This window comes from Hirundo rustica, chromosome 1 (assembly GCF_015227805.2).
Source record: "Hirundo rustica isolate bHirRus1 chromosome 1, bHirRus1.pri.v3, whole genome shotgun sequence".
Lineage (NCBI taxonomy): Eukaryota > Metazoa > Chordata > Aves > Passeriformes > Hirundinidae > Hirundo > Hirundo rustica.
The window spans coordinates 66,557,490-66,581,985 of record NC_053450.1 but is presented as its reverse complement, the minus strand read 5'-3'; the positions used below and the strand labels follow the sequence as shown (position 1 = coordinate 66,581,985).

At 43.2% G+C, this 24,496-nt stretch overlaps 1 long non-coding RNA gene across 1 annotated transcript; it reads right to left on the bottom strand.

The window, feature by feature from the left end:
- Positions 1-6,087: 6,087 nt before the first annotated feature.
- On the bottom strand, positions 6,088-13,000 carry LOC120756771 (uncharacterized). The gene is made up of 3 exons (XR_005702239.2): positions 12,812-13,000; positions 7,726-7,858; positions 6,088-7,336 (listed from the first exon to the last, which is right to left on the bottom strand). It is a non-coding gene; the product is annotated as an uncharacterized LOC120756771 (long non-coding RNA).
- Positions 13,001-24,496: the final 11,496 nt, after the last annotated feature.

Below are 24,496 nucleotides of genomic sequence, written 5' to 3'. Positions count from 1 at the left end.
GGTGTAAAACATCAGAGGCTCAGGGGCTGAGCACTTGCTGAAATGGTGGTGCAGCTGTGCCCACACCGTAATGGAACCCAACAGAGGAGACAGCCCGCACTGGTGGGTGAGCTGCCTGTGAGCAGCCCTGCTGAACAGCCTGAGGACAGAGGGGCTTTTTATGGGTGGAGTAATGGTGGTGCAGAGGGGTGAACAATGCCTGCCTCCTGCCAACCTCTGGAAGGCAGCTCACAGTGAACCCCCGAACCCCAGGGAAACTGCAACATCCAGGGGGCAGCTGTTGGGGGTTTTTTCAGGGCATCTGCAGTGTAAGTGCCCTGTGCCCAGGACCTCATGTTCAAGGCATAGAATGGGCAGACTGCCCACTGTTTTCTGTCTGTTTTGAGCCCTCTGAGGACAGCTAGCTGCATCAGAAGGGGACACAGATCATTTCCACCAGGCCAACTGCAAGCAACTATGCGTGTTTGGAAATGGGTTTCAGATACAATGCTGCAGCAAGGATGACCTTGCCTGCTGTGCTGTCCAACATGTGGGAGCAATCTCTGAAGAGCCCATCTGTAAAAGTGGCAGCCTGTGTCAACCTCCTCACTCCTCCACGCCGCAGCAAACCATTGTGAGGATGGCCATTTGTTCAGGACAGCACACATTCATTGAGCACGCACGTACATTTTGCTTCAGTCAGGAAGGGTGTTTGCTTTATACCAAACTGCTGTATAATAATAATTTGTACAGGTCCAACCTACCTGCACTGAAAGGGATCTAGGAATGTGGAGATAAAGCTGAGAGGTCTCTTCTCAAAGACACAATATCGGAAGAATAACAAAATTTATATTTCTGGATCAGTGGATGGAGGTCAAAGACTGGAATGTTTTCCATCTGCAAAAACTTCTTAACCCAACAAAGAGGAGCCTTTTTATCCAAACACAAACAACAAAGTTGGGGAATTCTGACTTGAATTTTGCAAGTATCTTCCCTACATTATTAAATGGCCAAGAAAATTGCTCCTTATCCATTTCTAGATGTAGATAGGAAGCATGGTTATGTCAGTGAACTCATTACCAAAAAAAATAATACCTTGTGTTGTATGACTATTTTGCAGGTATCACTGCTACAATCCTTTGCCATGTTTGATTAAGCACTCATAGCTAGTTCAAAAACTGTAGTACCCTGCACAGTTACTAATTAATCAATATAAACACACTGCTGTGTCTTGAGTCCCTTAAGAGGAATGGAGGAAAAGAAATAGCAGTTACTTTTGCATCACAGTGACTCAGAGGTACTGCTCTACGTGCTGGCAGTTTGTACTTTCCAGAGAACATCCACACCTTTTCATTTCAGCAGTAAACTCCAGAGAAGTGCTCCTTCAGTTGAGCACACACTCCACAAATTTCTCACATAAACCTGAGAGAGGATATTTAAGAGTCATACACTTAAAATGTGCCTTGAATACTTGAAAGGGAGAGGTTTTGATGTATGTCAAAATATGAACTATTCAGCCAGGAACTGTCAAAGTGAGAGCTTAAATCTTACAACTTTAGCACTTCCACCTGGAAAAAGAAACCCTAAAAGAAACTTGAAGACCACCAGTAATGAAGAAATTGTATTTGAAGTATTTGAAGAAAAGGCTTCATGTATCAGGAAGAGAATAAATTTGGACAGTAGAGAGACAACAACACTTTACTGCTGTGACTTCCAAAATCTGGGGAAATTACACAGGGGAGGCAAGCAGCAGGGGGCAGGGCTGGATCCACCTGTGCGGTGGATCTCTTTGCTGAGGAGGACGCTGGAGGGACTGCAGCTCATGAAGGACCCACAAAGGGATGAGGACCAGTGAGTGGCATGGATCAGCAGAAAAAAACCCTGCTATGCACCAGCCCAACCTCATGGGTCACCTGCCACCCCAGTCAAAAGGATAGGGAGGGATCAAGTGCAGCATGCAGGGAAGTGGGGACCAGGAAAGGAGGAGAAGAGCTGTTGGACTGAAGATCAGTATGGGGAAAGGGTATGAAAGACATTTCCCTCAGGGTTTGTTTTATTGACCAGCCCCTTATTTTTCCTCTCAATAGCCAAAGTAGCTGTTAAAATTTCTGTTAATCACAAATTATTTGAATTGAATTGAATTGAATTGAATTGAATTGAATTGAAATCCATGAGTCAAGACTGCTTTGCTAGTGATGAGAGGTCTTAATTTACTTGGAATTTTCACACAGATCTGGGCTGTTTTTTCCCTTTTTTTTTTTTTTTTTTTTCTTTCCCCTTTTCCTTTTTTCTTTTCTTTTTTCTTTTCTTTTTTCTTTTCTTTTTTCTTTTTATTCTTTTTTTCTCCAATCACCACAATGTGCTGATAAGGGGATGTTTCTTCTCTAGGACAGGAACTCTCAACATGCGACACATGATGATTATAGAAGGGGACTGCAGGACAATGAAAATGTTGGATATCTCTTCTGAGGACACACCACAATTTCCCTGCCACAGTCCAGACCAAGTGGCAAAAGCAGCTGTGCTCTAGCCTATTTCTGAAAACAGAGTGTGAAAGGAGGCTACCACCTTGTTGCTTCATATAATCTTATACCTGGTTGGGAACAAACAGGGACTTACCCGTGCATAAGCACCAGCTTTTCTGGCTGCACACCCACACCTAGTGTGCGTGTGTATTTGGGAAATCCAGCCTCCTCAAGAGGCAGTCAAGAACCTCGCAGTCACAATAGGAGGCTGGGTGCACGCATAGCAGTGAGAGCCCATGAGGAGTAGCACTGTCGTGAAGCTGCAAGTGACAAACCCAGTCATCATCCAAATGTCAAGGCCCAAAGGAACTTCTGCCTCCTGAAAGAAACTACATAGCTTTCGGTTCACACACAAAACACTATCCTCTCCTATCCGTGAATCATCATCATAGCTCAGGAGAAACTAATGCTTGCATAACAAAAGGATTACAGATTGTTCCGTATGAGGTCAGGAGAGTCCAGAGCATTTCAATCAGCTCTTTGATATTTGCAATCTAGGCAAAGTCCCAGGCCACTGGTTTAAGGATTAGAAAAAATAACAGAAATATTTCTTAAACTGGTTTTGAAATCTGCAAATGTTTTATGCAACAGTAAGACCAGGCTCCAGGAACAAGGCAGTGCCAGCAGCCTGTTCAGCAGCACAGGAGATGAAGAGAAAGTCTCCAACTCAAGAAATATTTGCATCTTTTGGGTGGGATCAGGGTTCATTGGATACAGAAGATAATAGAGCTGTGTGAGGCCTTCACAGTTTGGCATCAATACCTTAACACTGGCTTAAAAATGAAGCTGTATTGGTCTCAATTAAACATTACATGAGTGCTTAAAGTAAAAGCAGACAGGAACACCCTGAACTCCATAAACCATTCTCCACTGTTGGAAATTGAGTTCCATTTCCAAGATCTGCTGATGACACGGAGCTATTTTGAGTGCAGTCCAGAGGAAACTGGAGAAAGGTGGAAAACCAGATAAAATGTTGTCACATTAAAGACATACAATTTGAACTGTTTCAAAATTATACTAGGTACTGAATTGAGTATATCAATTCAGAAGAGACACCACTGAATTTTAATAAAGAATTTAGTAACAATCTCTGGACAATCTGCCAGTGGCAAAAAAAAAAAAAGACAAATAAAAAAACCTAAAAGGAAACAAAATGTTACAGAAGATAGAAAGGCTTTCAATTAGCTTGTCAGACAAGAGAGCTAGTATCTAGCTAATCATTCAAATTCTGTTTATCTTCTTTTGAGCAATATAGCTAAGGTAGAATTTGAAGGTATCACAGGATAAGTGTATGAGTTCCACAAGAAGTTGATAAAAACCACCTTTTTAAATAGGCTACTACAGGATATGTGGCTTTATGTGCTGACCAAATAAAAGGATAGCTTTGCTTGGTAGTGGTAGTTGTCAGCACACAACATAAGATTTTTAAAGAAATCAAATTATGCAAGTAGTTACAGCAAACTTTACACCCCCACCCAGCAAAGCACCGAAATGCAGTTCTCTCTGTCTTCAGAGAAATGTCAAGTATCAATGCTGCCTCCAGATCTTCTATTGCTAAGCTCTGTCAGACTCAGGAAGGTTCAAAGGGCTCAGGATGTTGAAGGAAGAGATGTGGGAAAGGTGCTTTTAGAGAGAAATTTGTCATCTGTGACCCACAAAGGTAATGGCCACAAGGAAGGTTCAGCCATCTGCCTCGTAAAATCCAAGTCCTTACGTCATCAGGGATATGGCAAAGGCTTTCAGGGAGGAACCCACTTCAGGATGGGTTCTATTTAACATCTGCATGAGTGACTGGAAAAGATGAATAACATGTTCATGACATTTACAGATGCTGATTAATGAGAAAATGAAGCAAAGAGCTAATGTGCAGCTGAAAGGCAGTAAGAAAATAAAGTACTGGTGCGGGAGGCATACACATAGAGTCAACACACACACATTTATATGAGTGTGCACATCAGCTTCCAAATATAGTGAGGGAAATTATTTCCTGAATCACTGTTTTTAGTGACATTGGACTCACTCTGTTGAATGGGTAAATGAAAACACTTTTCCACCAAATGCAACCATCTAATATCTTTAACTGCTGTGGGCAGTTCTTAGCTGTGATCTAGTTCTTAGCTTTCACAGAGGTGATTTTGACAAGATTCTTGGTAATTTTTTCTTCTCATCTTCTGATGTAAAAGCAGCATGTGAAAGCATTTCAGGTAGAGTCCAAAAGGGAAAGGGTAAAAATAAAAAATTAAAACCTGTTAATCTTTACCTGAGAAATCAAAAATTTGGTTGAGAAATGTCCTGGACATGACCTTGTAGTGAGAGGAAGAAGCAGGAGGGGTGTGATTCCTGCAGGTGAACAGCTCTTGCAGTGGCTGTTGGAGCTGGTTCTCTTTGCCAATCACACCCAATGTTTTCAAGCCCTTTCCCTCTGACTGGATTCCAGATGGGGCTGCCTGCTGGATGTGATAGCAGGGGAGTGGCAGCCAAGGCCTGAACATCTTTTCACCTGCTTAAGGCTGACAGGATGGGTCTTTTCTTTGCAATACTTTGTGACCTGTGAAAGAAAATATTTTAATTTTTCACTTCCGAACACTGGGAGTCAGGGCCGCTCACAGTCAGTGCAAGGTCAAACCACTGAATTATTGCTCATTTTCCTCTGGAAGAACAGCTATGCCTCTTTTCACAAACTGCTTGAAAATCCTGGATTTGATTACCACTGCCAGGTACACCTGCACAGGCACAAGGGTGAGGATGTGAGACAATAGCGTTGCCTCCCTGCAAGCAGCAGGGGGAAGTATCAGGAGCATTGATCTGTGCTGTGCACTCTCGCTGAGCACGTTTTACACTCTGATAACACTGGGCTGGGGAGGCCTCAGTAAGCTGAAAACATCTCATAGGTTTGAGTGGGGGCAGATTTTTAGCTCTTGAATATTAAGGCTAACTGTATTTAGGGTTGGAGGGTTTTCTCCCATTTTTCCCATACACCAATCTGAAGAGAAGAGGCTCTTCAGGAAAAGCCAGCAACCCTCACATACACACATACATTCAGAAGGGGTTGGACAACTTGCTTCAAAGGGTTTATTTTCTTTGAATCTCTCTGATAACAAACCCAGACAGGTATTCTAGGTTAGAGCTGCCCTGTGAAAAGTCATGTCCCAGTTTGCTTGGGGCAATCTAATCACTCAGTCCTGCTAGGGCTGGGGCAGAAGCCCCTGTAGCAGTAAGTGCTGCTGACCTCGTGCTTCCCCCCATCACTCAGCTGTGGCTGCTCTCCCAAGTGACCTCTGTGCAATACAGATCTGGTGTGTCGAAGGAAATGTAGGAAAAGAAGATGCAATTCTTCAATTGCTGGGTGATGAAGCCAGCTGATGTTGTATCCAGGGCAGCATGTCAGATGGAGTGTGAATAAAAGGATTCTAGTTTTGCTGGTGTGGCCTGCCTGGGGTCATTTTGCATGCTGGGTGGCCTATAGCACATCCTTTCCTACGCCTCAAATATACTGTATTATAAATTCAAAGAAGAGCTTGCAATTTCCCTGGCATATTTGTCACAGAAAAACTTCTTGGCCTAATGAAGCCATTCAGACTTTTATAAAATGGCATGTACAAGAAAGCCTGGCAATTTGACTATAAGAAGCAGAATTAGTATGACTTTGTTATGTAATTTTCAAGGTGTCTCAGCAAAAGAAAGACATCAGCATGACACACTTGTAAACCCTTGGGTGACAAATCAAGATTCTTTCAGGAGGCAACATAAAACACATACCACCTTCCATTAGCAAAGAGAGCTTTGATAGCACCTGTGTTTCTCAAATAGTTTCAGACTGTAGCAGGCAAAATCCCCAGTCTTTGCCCTGACAGTAGGGGTAAGTGCAGGAAAGCCTTTGTGTGTATCCATATTCAAGGCCTGACCTTTCTGGCTGCTGGTGAAAGAACAGACACAAGGTGGATGAATGGGCAGGAGTTTTGGAGAAACTCAACCTCAGCCAAGAGGAGTCACAGCTCTCCATTCCCGCCCACCTGCCTTCCCCTCCCAGTCCAGGTTCCAGGCATTGCTGGTTACTGACCTTGTTGCATTATTTGGGTTATTAGGCACACCTGCAGCAGAGCAGGTCCTGTCCCTCAGCCCTTCCACCAGCAACCACAGCCTGGCATCTTACTGCCAGGCTGGTGTTCTGCTGTGGCAGTCACTGAGCAACCGCCTGCTCCAAGAGAAAGGAAGTTGTGTTTGAGTGAACAGATTTAAACCCAAGTGTTCAAGCCCAAGCCCAGTAGCTCACTTATGTTACAATGCCAAGATGTCTCACAGGAATTCATTCTTAGCTCTCCTCTGCACCAGCCCATGATGCAGTGCAGTCTCCCCTGGTGCAGCCAGAGTTTCACTCTGGCAGCTGCAGCATTGCAGAACGTCCCTGAGCACAAATGGTTTGGTTTTGTCTTGACACATAAACAGTGGCAGTCCAGAAGGGATATCTCCTATGACCACTGAAAAAACAGCAGTGATGTTTGTGAATAAAACCACTGAAAGAGAAGCATTTCATGGCTGATTTGTAGCACAGCCAAAGTCCTTTGACTAGCTCTGTCCAGTCTCTGTTCCAGGTCAGCCTTCCCAAGGCATCAGTCTGCTTTGGAGTTTATAGGTCTTGCGCTCCTATGGACTTGGGAGATGCACAGGAGCCAGCAATGTGGTGATTCCCTGCCTCTCATAGTTGTGACATGCCACATTTCCATTTTTCTTTCTGCAGGGATGATTAAAATCCATGCACCTCATTTGCATTAGCCCCATTAGGCTATGTGGAACAGCTAAATATCAAATCCAGTTCTTGCAATTCTGCTTACCTAGAAGAAATAAAACTGAATGAATTGAGGAAAAAGTAATCAGCTTACATTGTTCTGATACAAAATATTTGGAGCTGATCTGGGATCATATATCTGGGTTACTACATTGGTATTTAGACTATTGTGAATGCTGGGCACTGGGTGCCCCAGTAAAACCCTTAATGGGAGTAGTTGTGACTGGTGATTGTTCTTGGGTGTGTGGCATCTGAGGTTTGCAGCACACCCTGGACATGCTCAGGTAACTCTGAGATCCCAGAGTCCAGAGGCAGCAGTTCCTACACACAAGAGACAGAAAAGAGAAACATCCCGGACAACAGCTGGTCAGAGGAGTAATTTCCCAGAAATCATGGAAAATGTTATTCTTTAGGAACACTTGATGGGACTCATACCATTCACAACCCAGAGTCTTACTCCAGCTCCTGGAGCAGGCCACAGAGTCAGGGTCCTGGTCATTTGCCTGAGACTGCTGTTGAACCAGTCCTGAGTGAATCAGTCAGCATCCATCTCTGCTGCTCCATTGTCCTACAAAACAGAGGGTGACTGTGCATTTTCCACAGCATTGGGAAACAGAAGGGGTGTGATCATGTCTTTCTAAGACCAAAACTCAGATTAAAAAAAAAAAAAAAAAAAAAAAATTCTCTTTAAAGATTTACTAGTAGAGATTTTGTTCTAAGTAATGAAAAATGTCTGATCAAACATAATACTCCTCTTCAAATATTAGTGTAACAAGACAAAGAAAGCACAGAGTGAAACTGCTCATTTTTTGAGATTCTGTCTTCTTATGGAGCAAGAGACTCTGAAGACTTTAATTTCAATTTCCCCATAATTAAAAGCAAGTTAAAATAAAGCCCAAGGCACATATATCTTTGCACTTACAAATCTGTACAAGTGCAAATGTGACACACACAGACCTATGCTATTATTTGAACTGTGAGTCATAGAAAAAGGGAATATAGCAGCCAGCATCAGGACAGCTGAAAGAATTCTCATCAACCTCCCTGATAATGATGTGATAAACTGTCATCAGGGTCTTCTTCCTGTTGCCAAAGAAAGCCCCTATCAGAGTAGTAGAAACCCCTGGCAGAGCCCCTGCCAGGTCTCAGTGTAGGCACTGCAAGTCCTTGGTCCTGCTTGATGAAGGCAGCTTGCACATGAAGCGTGGGCTTCATCAGATGATCACTGGAACCAAATTTGCTCCTTGGAAAACATGCACACAATCCCACGGTCCCAGGAAACAGTGGGCTGCCAAAACAGATTGCCTTGGCTGACCTGGCCCAGCTTTTTCATAGCAGAAAATGCACATTGAAGATCTCTTAGGCCAATCTGCCAACTTCTGCAAAGGTGAAGACGACCTCATGGCCTGTCTCCATCCAAGTCATTGAATGGGCTCAAAACTACCCTGCCACAAATGCTGAGGGTGAGCAGCCAAGATGATTCTACCCACCCGTATTCCTGCAAAAGGTGAGTGCAGTGTCCAGCTAAACAGCCCACGTGGGAGTTCCACGAGAAACCAGTGAATCTGCTCAATGTTTTAACTCTCTTGTCTCAAGGCTTCTTCTTGCTTCCTCGGGCATGAATCCAATCACACTCACAGTTTCATGAGCCAGCAGGTGAAGGGCAGCTGGCTGCTGGGGAATTGACAGGAGAAATAAAGGGCTTTCCTTGACGCATAGCTAAGTGCCAAGTTTTCACGCACAGTTGCGGCCTGCAGCGTGCTGACCACGTTGCTCTTACAGGCACAGAGAAATCAGGCAGCAAAAAGCAATAAAGTTGGTTATGAGATTTGCCAGATAGCCTTAAAAAAAGGGAAGAAAGTATCAGAGCACCTGGATTTAGTCACAGTTTTGCCTCAGAACAATGTGGTAGCCTTCCTTTCCAGAGAAGGGATTATCTTGAGCTTTGGGGGGTGGGGTGTGGTGCAGGCTCTTTCACAACACCCATTATTGGTTTCTTCTCCCTAGAAACAGCATTAGTCCATCCAGACCAGGTGCTCTACTTGAACCAAGACATTGTAAAGAGACTTCTGAGGCCAGTTTCTGATCAGGACCCAAGAGTGCCTGGGAACACAGGTGCCAGCTTGTCTTCCTTGGTTCCTCCACATCTGCAGGGGGCAGCTTGGTGATTAGGCTGGGATCTGCCATGGTCCTTGCTGTGCCTTGTCACTGGGGATATCACTAGGTGGTCCTGTTAGATTGTCTATTTTTAATGAGCAAGTTTTTAATCTTCAAAAAAAATATTGTACTGTTAGGCACTGGAACTTTTTAATATTTCTTTTTTCTTTTAATAAAGGATTCTTATTTTGAAAGAAATCATTGCATGATGGTGGAAGCTTGCTGGGAGGGTTTATTCCCTGTATTTTGACAGAAACCCTTCAAAACCTCAACTCTGGGCTCAAAGGAATGAACTTTCTTTCAGAAGAGGTTTCTTTGTACATGGTGAAGATGACCTTTGCTCTAAAGTTAGTAAATGCATATAAGTAAAAGAAGATGGCCTTTGAACAGTTGTTAATGTGGTCTGCTTCAGTAGAAAGGTAAAACAGAGGTTTACTACAGTTTGGCTCAGTGCCAGAAGGAAAAAGACAAGTTTGGTTGTTTGTTGGTTTTTGTTTTTTTTTCAAGTGGAAAGGCTGACATATTTGCAAGGACCCCTTACATTTACCTGGGTCTGCACAAGGACAAGGTATCAGCTTTTCAATCCTGTCATGTGCCACTTGTCCTCCAAAAGGTTATTTGTGCTTCTGTGAAAGACCATTGCAACATTCAGCTTCTCACTGCAATCCTTTCCAATTAGGAAAACCAAGAGTGTTTATACAGCTAAGTTTGTAACCACTTATACAGCTGCAGAATTAAGGCAGCTCGGGAGTGAAAGAGTTTGTAACTACCAAAATCCCTCAATCACATTAAAGCACTAAAGGAGCTGGACTGAGCCTCTGTGTTTCATTCCCTGTGCAGCTGCTTGGCTACTCAGCATTGTGAATTTTAAGGAGGGCACAGAGTATCAGCACATGGTGTTGAACTTCTTTTGGGTCTGCTGGGAAAAGAGAGACATAAAAGGTCAGAAAAGAAGAAATCATTAGTGCCTGGGAGAAATAATGAGAGCAGAGGATATACTGTGTGGAAAAGAGTGATGCAAGCTCTCAAAAGTTATTTTTGAGTTTTTGATTAGTTATTTCCTGCAAGCAGCCACCTCTGCTACCAAAGAGTGGTTGGCACCCCACCAGTTAAGGAAAACCCAAAGACCAGTTTGGCTCTTCAGCAGCAAGCTGACCTTGCAGTTCGAACACTTGATAACTGCTGTAATGCAAGACTGCACGTGCTCCAAAAGACCAGCTGCCACAATAAAAGTCATGGAGATGTAAAAAACAATGAGCAAAGAAGCCCACATCTCTCCAATTTATTCACCAAACTAGACAGAGCAAATCTTCATCCCCAGCAAGGTGTCAGGGGAGAGGAGAGGGAGCAGCCTATTTGTCCAGCTGGCACATTATAGCCAGAAAAACGGTGCATTTAAAAATGCTCATTGTTTTTACACTGAACGAAAATCAAGGGGCGGGGTTACTCCACTAGCATCAAGCCAGCAAACCCACCAGTGACGTCTGCTAATGTCAGTGGAGGGAAATCTGTCCTGGATACTGCAGGAATGACAGTGATTGCTCTTTATATACAAAAGCAGTGTCAGTCCCAGTAAGAGAACCAATCCCAGGTTCTCAAAGCAGAAGATTTCTGTTCTGAACACCTTAGTGACTAACAAAAACATGAAAGGTCTTGCTTAGGACTCAAAAAGACCCCTTCTCTTTTTTGAAGCCAATTGACTTCCAAAGTGCTAGGATTTCTCAGGGAATTTTCTGGGAGGCTGTTAGGGAGACTCATGCTGCAAGTAAGATTAGGCAGCCTCTGGGATTCCTTCCTTTCCTAAGGACACAGCTTCCATCCGAGAAGAGCTTTGAGATGAGCTCGTGACTACCTTGCTGATTAGAGCTGGCCGTTTGCAGGGCTTTCCAGGGGTTATTTGTTTGTTCTAGCCTTGCCCTTGAATAAACTAAGCCTTCACATAAGAGACCACACAACACCTGTAAAATCTGCTGTCTGAGAATCCCCTTTGCTTACCCATTGCTGCAAGGAATGTTTTGCAATTAGATATGGCAAGGCAATTTGGCACAACGAGAGGCATTTCCCACTTAGAAATTCTCATGATTACACAGGATCAAGTGGTGTGTCCAGCCATACACAGCCATAAGCATGGGATGGAGGCAGAGTTCTCTCTCAAGTACTCCAGAAGCCAGCAGGCTTATAGCTGTAAGCTCTAGAGAGACATGTCACCTTTCAACCACTGTTCTTAAACTTGAGCATGGGTCTCCCTTACATACCAAAATATTGCATGCAGTAGAAATAGAAATTAAAGGATAGTTAATGCAGGAAAACCTCCCAGAGTAGAGGTTTCTGCTGCCTGCATCCCTTTCTTCAGCAGTGGCACCTCTCATCCCAAGAATAAATTATCCACATATTTCTAAGCACTGAGGCAAGCAACAAGGGCTTTTTACATCTCTCCCAGCCTTGCCTTCTCCATAGAACAGTTGTTTTCAATTACAGCCAGCTTCCATCAGCATCTCTCACTCTCCTTGCTTGCAGGAGACAAGTTAGATACTGACTTTGTATTTTCACCTTAGCTGTTCTCTGGGCTGTGGGGGAGGAAAGGGAAAGAAAGAGAAAGCGAATGTAAGTGAATATCAAGAACCTGCCTTAGATAAAATATTCACACCTTGCAGTGAATAATATATAGGAATGGAAAACATTTTTCCAGCTACGTGCAAGCCCAATGCACTGTAGCAAAGACCATACCAGCTTGGCTAGCAGCATCTTACAGAGGACTGGAAGGAGGCAAAAAACATTGTATAACTTGTTATTAACTAAATTCCCCTTCAACAATGCAGCAGCAGACACAGACACAGGCCATGGATACACACACACATTGTTTACACTTCTCCTCCAGCAGCACGGGCGCCGTGCTCCATGCAAAACAGCACTTTATGCAGCAAAACAGCAGTAGAACTTTGTCAGAGGTTTCAGCTGGAGGCTGGGCTGCTCTGTCCTGCTGATCAGCAGGAACTATCCCCAAGATGATTAATAGATTTTTGCTTTGCAGCTGCCGTATCACCACCACTCTGCACTCCTGTGCGCCCCCCCCCCTCCACTTCACTGGTGGCCATAGCAACATCCCCAACACTGCCTGCAGTGCCAGCTCTTCCCTCCTTCCAAGCAGCCTCCGCTCTAGGAAACAATCCTCGTGAGTAGCAAACCTGTGCCCTCCACACTTGCAGGCTTCCAAATCTGTGACCATTTCCCAGCAGGGTTCTGACATTCACCAGGTGCCAGTGGCCCCTGCCCTCCCCTGCCCATCCCGCCACTGATTGCTGCTGAGGAGCTTCCCAGGACTGGAGCACTGCACACACCAGGCTCAAAGCATGGCTGGCTTTACCTGCTGCCAGCGTTTCATAGACACCCTCCTGGAGACATTTCTGCCCTTCACAGCAGGGATGAGCCTGGCCTTGCTGCAGAACTGCTCGGTGCACTGGCCCAGAGTGTCTTGCCTCTCCTCTCTAACCACAGGGTTGGCTGAATTAAATCCTTGCAAGTCCCTTTGTAAGAGCTGCTGAATCAACCTGGGCACCAGCTGTAGCTGGGAAAATGCCATGCCACTCCACTGGATGGCAAAATGCTCATCTAAGGACATACTGTAACCTGGGCTGCCTGAGCATCCATTTTATGGGTGCCCCACTGCTGTGGGAGCAGCTCGTCTCCCTGCTCTGACAAGTTGCAGCTGTTTACTTAGTGTTATTCTAGTTTCAGGCACAAAGTGCACGGAGGTTAGAAAATAAGTAGCCCTATGGGATTTCGTGAACACTGCTTTTGCTTCCTCAGGATACACTCGCACCTCTGCTGTCTCAAGGCACTGTGTACATCCAGAAACCAGGAAAAGGAAAGAGGGAAGGAGAGAAAACACAGAGGCCCTCCATTCCCACTCACAGGCTCCGAGGAACAACTCAGCATTTGTATAAATGCAGGGACAAGGGCCTGCACTGCTCAGCAGTCAATTCAGGTAGTGGCCATGCCAGGCTGCAACTGCTGCTCTGGATCCGCTCTATTCATAGCATTCCTCTTTCCAATGGCTGCTTGCACAAGTGTTCCAACAGGCTTAGCTTTCAAAGCACTTCTTGCTGTTTAAAAACCAAAAAACCACAGACTGTCTCTAAGATTTCCAGAAGCATACACACAGCTAGAAACAAAGATTTTGTTTATTTTTTAAGCCCTTCATTGCTTTAAGACATAATTCATTTATGCAAGGAGATAAAAATGTTACTTTTTGCAGGCCAGTGTATTTCCAGACAGAACTAATCATCATTAGCCTTTCTGATTACTACGTAAACAACCTGCTTAAGTACTGATCATAAATCTATGATATCGCTTGGATTCATTTTAACTTTGCACATTAATGTCAGCTGCAGTGAAATGCAAATACAATAGATTCACTTCCCAATTGCTTGTCAGAATATTGTACATGTGCTACTGCAGTATTCCAGGCTCAGATATTGCATTCCTCCCCTGAGGTCTAACAAACAAGAATTTCAAGAGGGCAGCAAATGAATTTCTAGCCTGAGGGAAAATGTTTGATGAAAAAAGTCACATTGTTAATAGTTTTCATGGAAAATGAGATGAAAGTGGGGTTGAAAAAAAAAAATAATACTGGAGTGGTTTTAGCTGTAAGTGCCACTGAGGGTCTGATAAGAGCTGTACCTTGTCATTTTTTAGACTAGCCTCTTTTGCACACTAGGGCTCCTACTCAGCCTCACACAAAGAATTCCTCACTGGGTATAAGGTAGGAGGAAGACTGCTGCTCCCCATGGGCAATGTCAGGAAAGAGAGCCTGCCTGGTAAAAGCTAAAATATAATTCACAAAGCCTTATGATATTTGGATTGACTAAAAATAATTATTTTTATTGGAAGCATTCTTTCTCATGGTGAGAACGTCTTTACTCCTGTGAATAGCTAGTGCTTTCCACAATAACTGTGAAAGCCCAATTTATCCAACAAAAATGTCGATGGAAATCATTTGGACCAGCTTTTAGGATACCACCTTGCAATTTGAAAACAGCAAGCAAAGTAGTCTTCCTGCTTTATCCATCAGGAATCGATGGCAGACAGGCCAGGTGGATTGGCCAGCAAGTGGGTTTTAGTGCACAGGACTGCTGTTCAGCTCATAGCTTCATCAGAAGTTGAAGGAAAGGATGTATTGGGGCATTAAACAATCACTGCATGCATTACCACATTGCCCTCTTGAAAGTGAGGCATGGTGACTACAGAAATCCATCTGTAATGTTCTTGGATTCAATATGAGTGGTAAACTGATGTGCAAAAACCCCCAGCTACAAACCACATATAAAACCCAAGCAGCCCTAAAGTGCCAAGAGATTTTGTAGCTGCTCCAGGTGAGGCAGGATGCAGCTGAGATAACCTGCATCTCAAGCCTCCTAATTGCCTTGATCTATTTTCAAGGAAGAGGATAAAATGTCACTATGACATATTTTACTTGAGCTAATCAATGCTCTGGGCTGCAAAGCAAAAGAAAGCAGCCCCATTAATTCACAACAACCTTCTTCTGGAACCTTTTGGGATTTAATGCTTAGCTGATGCTAAACAGAGGAGGTTAAATAACAAAAATGCAGAACCACTTGCTTTGCTTCTCAGCTCTGATGGGCAGCCTTCAGAGCAGGCACAGCTACAAGCTAAATGCTGTGGTATGATCCAGACCAGACACAGCAGCTCCCTCAGGCTTCTCTGCCAGCTGCATTGCCAGTGCTAGCATCAGCCACTGCTGGGCTTCCTTCTCTATCCACAGGAGACAGCAGCACTCGTGGTCTGAGGAGCAAGGGAGCCTCCTGAGGAATCTGCACTGAGCTAAAGCTGGAGCAGTGTTAGGGCTCAGGACAGCTGGAAGGCTCAGGTGGAGAGCAGGACACGTCAAGCCATTTGCTGTGTGCTTCTTCAAAGACCTGCATGAATGAACCAAGTCGGAGCTCTTGGTGCGGGCTGTTTTTGTTAGCTAGTTTCTTTGGGGGTTTGGACTTCTTCTGTTAAATATGAGCAGAAGTTAGGGTTAATCAGGGAGGATGTACTGTCCCTACTTTCCCAAAACTGTCCTCTTGCCCTGGTGGAGCAATGCTTTCCCTGCCTCATTGACACACTCAGAGGCTGTGTCAGGGTCCCTCTGTGCTCCATACCATACCTGCTCTGAGAGAGCAAAGAAAGCCAAGAGATTTCCTAGGATTAATTTTTAGCAAAAAATTACTGCTTTAGCAAAACTTACTAACTTACTACTACTATTTACTAGTAGTAGTACTGCTTACTAGTTTAGTTTATTTTAAAAACAAAAACACTCTGAGGAAAGCTTTGCTTTAAAAAGCAAACAATAAAGGAGTTAAACAATTGATTTCAAAGCAATTGGAATACCAAAAGCTTGATAGGTGACACCTGTGGCTGGGCTATTATGGAATAAGTTTACAGCTGTTTAGAAAGGGAAAGCAAGAGTAAAATAATTAGTTTGGTATGTCAATGAATATTTTTTAAAATATATATATATTGCTTTTAGTCTGACAGGACACAGGATAAACTTGAAGTCTCTACTTAGGAAAATGAAAGAAGCAGCCTGGGACACAAGAAAAATCTGCTACAGGTCATCTAACAAGCAGCATTAGGTATAGAGTTTTAATTTATTTTCTTAAAAAAAAAAATCAAGTCATTAGCTGAAGACTTCTGTAACTTTTTCCCTTCCTAACACAAAGCTATGAAACAGGCAAGATCTTCAAGAGCTTCTTGGGATATGATGGGAATGATTTTCTGCAGAGTTAATGGGAAGAGGGAGGTTTGGAGGATGGGTAGCTCTCTGGAGAAACAGTATTAAAAGCACACACACACACACACACACACACGCTCTGCCAGTGCGGAGGAAGCAGGAGAGCAACTTGGCTCTGCTAGGAGCTATGAAAACAGCCTGAAACTCGAGAAGAATAGAAAAATAGGACATAGGGGAAGTTGTTCAGGAGAAGCGTGACCGAGGAGCATGAATTTATAAGGGTAAAATCAAAGGGCAAAGACACAGAACAGGCCTAGAGAACAGCAATATTACCAGGAAAGTATGTAAATTAATATATTTGCAAGAAAGTAGAGACTGCTTCTCTGTGGGAAGGGAGCAGCTAGCCCTGAGGAATGGAGCAGGTGCATTCTACTTTGCACTGATATAGACACAGCAAGGTGTGGATGGGCAGAAGAATAACACTCAGGGAAAGGGTAAAAAGAGCCAAGATGATATCAGAAGAGAACAAGCCATAGAGTACTCTAGTAAGGTAGAAAATGTCTGAAAGCTTGTTTAACAGGTTAAACCTGAGGAAAGGTACCCATAGTGCTCATCAGCCTATGGGAGAACATGTCAGAATGACTAGAAATTTTTGTTGTGCATGTGGAGAAAAAATGGCACTGGATAATGGGAAACAGAAGAGCAAAATGGTCCTTAAAAAAATTACTTAAATGTCCAGTGATAACAGAGCAAGTGGCTTCAATTGCAATTCCTAGAAAAGCACTGGAACAAATTATCTAATTATAAGTGAATGCATAGTAAGCAAACATGTTACAAGCAATCAACACCATCAACTTATTAATAAAATCCATGTCAAATCAATCTAGTTTTTAACACATTGCCATACCAGAATATAAAATCTGAGAGAGATTTTTGGGCTTGGTTTGTGGAATTTTTTGTGATCCCCTCCGCATCATTTTGCGTTTGAAGTTTGTTTCTGGTGGTGTTTGTGTGGGTTTTTTTGTCTTTTTTTTCCTTTCCCCTCTTCCCACATCCAGATAGGTATGGAAAGGAGAAATAATTGGTCACTGAGTGAAATAGAGGAACCTCAGGAGACTTTGGTAATACAGGAGCTTAATAATGTGCCATGAAATAAGATCTCTTTAAATGTTTCTCTTTATTTGTATATTTTACAGTCACTGCTTTCTATGTCTGGCTATCCAGATCACTCATGCTGGCTGCCCACCATGACACAGGTGCTACAAAGTATTTCTTTAAACAGCCCAGTGGAAATAAGGTTTACAAGGAAATCTGGGGTTCACAAACGCCAGATGAATGTAAATACACATTTCTGTGTGCACATGAAAGAGTACTGCAGCGGCATCCAGAGCTGTTTTAAAAATAATTATGCGCATTAGTCATGGGGTTGAGCAAGGAAAGGTTTCATAAAGGCAGAGTTGTCAGCCTCCATCCACACACAGCCGAGTGTGGGGAGGTGCAGGCAGAGATCTAATATATGAAACTGGCTGGTAATTACCTTACACCACTCAGCAAGCAAAAATAAGCTATGAAAACCATACAACATACGTGAATTATCACCCCACGTGGAGCAGGGCAGGGTCTCTGAGGACAGGGGCACAGCATGTCAGCCCCTGGGGCAGGGGGTGGTAAAGGAATTGTCAGTGCTGCAGCTGCCTGAAGACAGATGTGTAGGCCAGTGAGAAGCATGAGACTGAGAGATTTCAGGGATCCACAGGAGAAACCTGTTGGGAGGCTGCAGGCTTTTCGTTGTGGGGGAATGCGGGCAGCTTCCAGGCCATGGTACCAGGCTGGGCAGGAATGGTATGGGGGGCAGCTGGCCTGAGTAGGGCCTTGCTTGCAAAAAGTGACAGGGACATAACAGAAGATGGGAACACCTGGAAGTTGTGGACTGTGGTTCAGATATCTGGATACTTGAAAGCTATGGAGACACAAAAAAATCATTGGTTAAATTTCTTTCCGCCTTGGGTTACCTTGGCTCAATACATGTCAACTAAACAAACCAAACAACTGACAACCACTGGCCACTGAAAAAAACCAACAAACTAACCTCAGCTTTCCAATTGTTCCAATCCTAATAATTAAGAGAAAAGTATACGACCTTTTCAACAAAAACTCTAATTTTTCCCCTTTTCCTTTAGCAACCTCCTACAACACATGAACATAACTAGGGGCTGCATTGCAGACACCATCTGTTCCAGCACAACAGCAACTCACCCACTTCTGCCCACTCAGCGTGACCAGAATTTAGCAGTGCATGCTGCATGTGCAGGGGAGGCACATGTGTTGTGAGTGGTGGAGGAGAGCAAACTAGGATAAGGGAGGGACAATCACTCCTAGAGGGGGAGCAGAGTGCAGCTCTGCAATGAATCCTTCTTTTTGAGAGGACAGTGAGTTGGCCACCCTCAAGAAGGGTGAGGAAAATTAATCCTGGGATAAGCAAATGTTTCACCATCTTGTAAACTGCCTAGTACTGATGCAGCCATCCAAACCTATTGCTTCCTTGCCACCAGCCACAGCCAGAAATTCAATTATTTTTAGTGTGAAAATCCTCTAGTACTGTGCTCCACAGAGTACTTTCCACAGTGTCATGGGTTGGCACACTTTCGCTCTTACTTAGGGAGGAATGTGGAGTGTTTTTCCCTGTCAGGACCTTGGAATTATTTTAGAAAGGACAGGAGCTATCAGCAGGCTAGTTTGGGATATTGACATCTGTTTTGACCACTGAGAATGTTAAATGTGGCTTTGGGAAGTACCTATATAAACCCTGATGTCCGCAGGTCAGCCCTTTCTCCTCCTGGTCGGCTGAACAGGTGACGCCGAGTTAAGGCCTGCTGCTCCCCCCGCGCTCTGGGGGTGAAGCCAGCCCGGAGGCCTGGCCGGGCTCCATCGGCTCCCGGCAGGGGAGGAGAGGTTGCAGCTTAACATCAACTACTGTTTTCAACTTCCTGGAGCAGGGAGTTCAACTTCCCTCCGCTGGGCCCCTGGTAAAAACTATGGGCCTGTTTAGGTCGAGGCCGCCCTGATTGTCACTGAGGGGTGGGCCGAGCTCTTCTCCTTCCTCCCCCCCCCCCTCCCTCCTCTGGTGATTCCAGACAGAGAAAGAAAGAAAAAAAATGGAGAGAGGCAACCCGAGCTGATCTGAGAGAGACTGCTACCAGCAGAAATCACATGGCCGCTGCAGGCCTGGGCAGATTTAACCCTTTCCTGCCAACATGAAGCTTCCAAGGCCAAACCCTTCCCTGAGAGAGAGAAGAGACAGAGTGGACATAGAAAAGACACCACATGAAGTCAGTGGAGCAAGAGTGAAAGAACTAATAAAGTTATTAGAAGAGAGATTGAGGATGTGGACATTTTTAACTGGACTTATCTGGGGTAAACTATGGAGAAATGGACTGTTCCTTGTAACATCTTAATGTTGTTTGGGGGAATGCTGATTCTAATCAAGTTAGGGATTGATATGATTGAGATTTAAGTGGGGACCTCAAAGCCCCTCTCTCCTGGGGTAAAAGGAGGTCTCAGCCTTTGAGACGGAGATGATTTTAGAGATAGAAGAAGAAAATCTTTGTTTTGTACTAGAAGAAGCATTCTTAAACAGTACCCCAAATAGTAGCCAGAGGAAAGGCTGCTAATGGGTGGGACTGCACAGTCTGAAAAATTCCGGGTGGTTGCAGATTTATGACATTGGGAGCCACTAGACCAGTGTAGTCTTATGGCGACACGCGAGTGTCTCCGTGGGACTCTAGAGAGACTCCTCTCCCAAAGTGATGAGAGATTATGTTTAAGTGGTGAAACTGACTGAAAATCACAGCTTGTGTCTATGTTGTTTCGTAGGAAAGTTAACAGTTTGTAGGGGGAGGGAAGAGTGTTTTGGAGTTTCATTCTGTTTTGTTTTAGTTTTTTTCCCAACTTTTCCATTCTTTTGGTGTGCGTTAATAAAACTATTTGTTTATTTTTAAGCTTAAGCCTGCTTTGCTTTCTCCTGATCTCCCACAAAAAATGAGAATAAACAATGAAACCACTACACACAGGTAGGGCATCCCATGGAATACAGGTAAATTATTCTGGTAGTTCGCCTGGGAATTCTGGCATCAGCCCTGGCATGGGCAGAGGACCACAACTTGGCCCACAAATTCTATTCCCTCATCCAGTAATTTTGCTCTGTGGCCATGAGATTCTGCACCTAACCTTGGAAGAAAGATACAAATAATTGCATCTCACAGGACTGTACAACAAACTTTGCTTGGCAACAAGACACAGACAGCACCTCTTCTGTGGGGAGCTATACAAAAAAGTATCCTCTTCTGCTGAACTTCAGCTTTTACTACTTCTTCCCACCACCCCCAACAGGGAATGCATGAAATCTACCAAGACCTTTTCCTGTAAGAATTTTAAACAATTAGCACAATTCCATCAAGAAGCAATTTCTATGAAGCAACAGGAAAACAGAACCAGGTTGTGCCCAGGGTTTCAATTCTCTTTGCAGAAAGGGCTCTGCACTGTGGGCTTCCTCTCAAGGCACCTTGCCAGTGCTGTACTTCCAGTTTCTATGATTTTATGCTCTCTTGCTTGCTATACTTGGATGGTCCAGGTTCCATGCAGTATCATTCCCTTTGCACTTGGATGATTTAGTAATTCCATCAGTTCTCACAGCTAAACTTCTGCTCTTCAAACATCTGCTGAAATGATATCTGCCTCATTTCTGTAATTTAGCAGTTATTAAAGAAGTCATTTTTTTCCCTTATTTAACCCTTGTGTCACACACCTGTTTCCTCATATACATCGCTTCGTTGACTGTGCGTGCATAAACTGTTTTGTCTCTCCTTTGAACTAACCTGAATGCTCATTGGAAATGGGATTGCATTTGATAGTTATTTGCTCAGCATCAAGCACACTAACTGTATCAGATTACAAACTTGAATAATAATTGGCTTGATTAGGGCAAAAGGCATGATATGTAAACCAGTGCTTGAATATACACTGAATGTAATCATTGCTACATAAAGTATTTTATTCTCCATATTCTCTGCCATCTAAACTCCCTGAAATACCAGGAAATCACTTTCCTAAGTCATTACCCTTAAAATAATCCTCAATCTACATAACCTTGTAATGACAGAAGAGTAAACATGGCAAGAGATGGCAATAAAGCAAGCAAGATTCAGTGTTACTTGAAGCAGTAAATTATGCATGTATTGGAGGAATCTACAAAAGCAAAATTCTATGCATATAAATAATAAAACCAGCTTAAATACAGATTTTTTTTCAATTGTTTGAATTAAGTTGTTACTTCATTACAAAAACTACTGTAGCATGCTAGAAAAGAACCCACTCCTTATTTGTACGTATTATTTATATTGCCTGTATGGTCAGCGTCATTTTAGACTGACCCTTTCTAATACTGTTTATGGTTGAGATATCAAAATGAGTGTATGTGTTCTCTGCCCATTTTTGGAGCTACTTTTTTTGTTCACTTAAATGTTTATTTTCTCTTTCTATATATGTGTTCACATACACATCCCTTGCTGTCTCTCTCTATACATCCTCTTCCTATCCTGCCTTGATAAAGAGAATATTTGAAAGTAAAGCCATTTAAACAAATCTGTAGGACTCTTGTAAGAGCACTTCCCAAGATGGAGTTTCTCAGTTACCCAGTTGAGGAGTTTTGAGCCAGACCAGTTCTGAGCAGTTTCTGCGGTGGAGAGTGAAGTTGAGCTACAGAGGCCAAACAGGAAAAAACCAGCATGGCCATGAGAGAACAGATGACTTTGTAGGAGTGAAGAAACCTTCCCACTCCGAAAGGAGCTCAGACTGCCTGTGGCACTCCCTGCCACAGGGACTGATGGAGAGCCTGTTTCCCTTAGTAAAAATCCTAGGGAATTGGGGAGGAGGAAGGAGCGTAGGAAGCTCCTTGTGAATCCTCCAGTCTTCAGCATGTCTAACAACACTTTGGTTCTGTAGGTTTCCTGCATAGCATCTAGGCTACATTCAGTCCTAGCTTTCCTTCAGCTGGAAGTTCTACTTCTCCTCAGTTCCTGCTTTACTTACCAAAATAGGGGAATTATCCCCAGTATAAGAAGGAGTTCCTACAGAGCTGGCATTTTCCCAGCTGGGTGCCTGAGACAGCTTGGGACATTCGTTCATGCACTGACATCTCATTTGATGGAGCAGGCAGAGTTACTGAGGTAGCAGAAGTGCAATATCACAGTACTGAGAGCTGTTCTTATGGAGGACAAAACAAAATCCTCTATTCAAAATGCAAGTGTCAGCAGTACAATGCAAGGAGATTTTCTTGTAATAATGTTCCTAAAAAAATAAAAAAAAAAACCCCAAAACTAAACAACCAAAAAAAAGCCCCCAACAAAACATTAAAAACACCACAAAACAAGAAAACCACCACAAAACAAACAAAAAAATCAACCCAGCAGCACAGATGAAAATAACACAGCCCTGACTCTTCTAAAAAAAAAAAAGAAAAAAGAAAAAAACCCCATACACTCACAACCAGTAAGGAGACAGCAGCAAGTAACTTCATAAGCAAAATGCATTTCAGTTTTTGGCACATTACCTGAATGCTGGGAGTCACTGCATCCTTTTAGGCTAAGTATTATACATAAGCAAATTAGCCCCATTTGAAGGCAGCAAGCTTATGCTGACTTGGAATCTGTATAATTGAATGCAAAGCTAAAGAGCTACATTACATTTCCATGACATTTGTATGAACATGCATGAGCAGTTACCCAGATCAGAGCTGAGGACTCTCATGCTCAAAAAGGACAAACCACTTAGCAAGGAGTAACATTCAGTATTTAAATGAGAATTTATCAGGTCTAAAAGAACGAGGCATTTGTACTGACACAGAAAGCTCTGAAGGCCAAAATTACCCTTAAGCAGGAATGAACCCATTAGCAATCAGCGTTCCTATTCCCACAGCACTCTGGGCTACATCAAAGTATACAGTGAGGGTTTCCACACACCTTTCCATCCTGCTATTACCATCTGACACCCCAGTTCACACCATCATTTGTGCCAGTGCAACCTGACTGTCCCTGAGCAATAAACCCTTGGGCTTGAGAGACAGCTAGTGCTGAGGAAACCTTTTCCTATCAGTGCCAATTAACTAATTTTTTAAACTGCAGCTGATGCATGGATGAACTAAAAGGCTCCTGTTATAAATGATGTTGCCTCTTCTATGGGTGTGTGCTAAACTCAGTGAAACAGTAGTAAATCAGAACATCTTTGCTTAAAAATATTGCAGGTATTTGAGCTCCTCAGTAGCAGTGTCAGGCCACACAAGGGTACATGAGTGTACAGAGGAGTCTGGCCTTTTATCATGCTCCAGCAGAATATTGGTTCCCCTTATTCCTGAAGATGGACCTAGGAACCTGAACTGGCTCTGAACCCAGAGACCAGCAGCAGTGACTCCAGTCTTCACAAATTACTTTCAGTTATTCTCTCAGGGTTAATTTTAACAAACTGTGAACTTTGAATTTTGCCACTCAAAATGAAGAAACAAGCTTTCTTAGGAGACTGGCTTTTGCACATGCCACCGTTGCATATTTATTTACATACTCATGTATGAGTACATGAAACTCAGCTTAATTACATTATACTAGGACTGATATAAAAAAAACCCACAAAAAACAAACAAACAAACCAACCAAACAAACAAAAAAAACAACAGAAACTTAATCCCAAATCAATGTGAAATCAGATATTGATAATTTTTATTACATTATTTTATATTATATTTATTACTACAGGTACTACAAGGAAGATAAGCTAAATTGAGTCACTGCTTGAAGATGTTTATATCACTGAACTAAGGCACGAAAGAGCTAGACATGAAAATAATACATATACTGGGGAACACCATTTGACTTTTTTTATTCCCAGTTGTTGCAAATTCAAGCAAGACTGTTAAAAGGGAGGTCCTCTTGCCTGTGACTGCTCATTAGGAGACTTTTGAGTTATGTAAAGGCACTCCTTCCATACTTCTGACTCCCCAGTGGACCACCTCACTCTTCTGTGGGGTAGCCAGTACCGTAAAGATTTTAAAGGATTGCTTTGTATGGAGGAATGGAACACATTCATATCCAAAAAACACATTACACACGCAGCAAGTTAAAGCCCTCTTCTCCTCTCTAATAACCAGCTATGATACAGCTACAAGCTTGGACTTTACTTCTGCCTTATCTCCTCCAAAAGGCCCTTCTTGCACCCTATCTTGCTTTCAAGCTGTGAAGATACCAGTAGATCTTTCCATAAACTGCT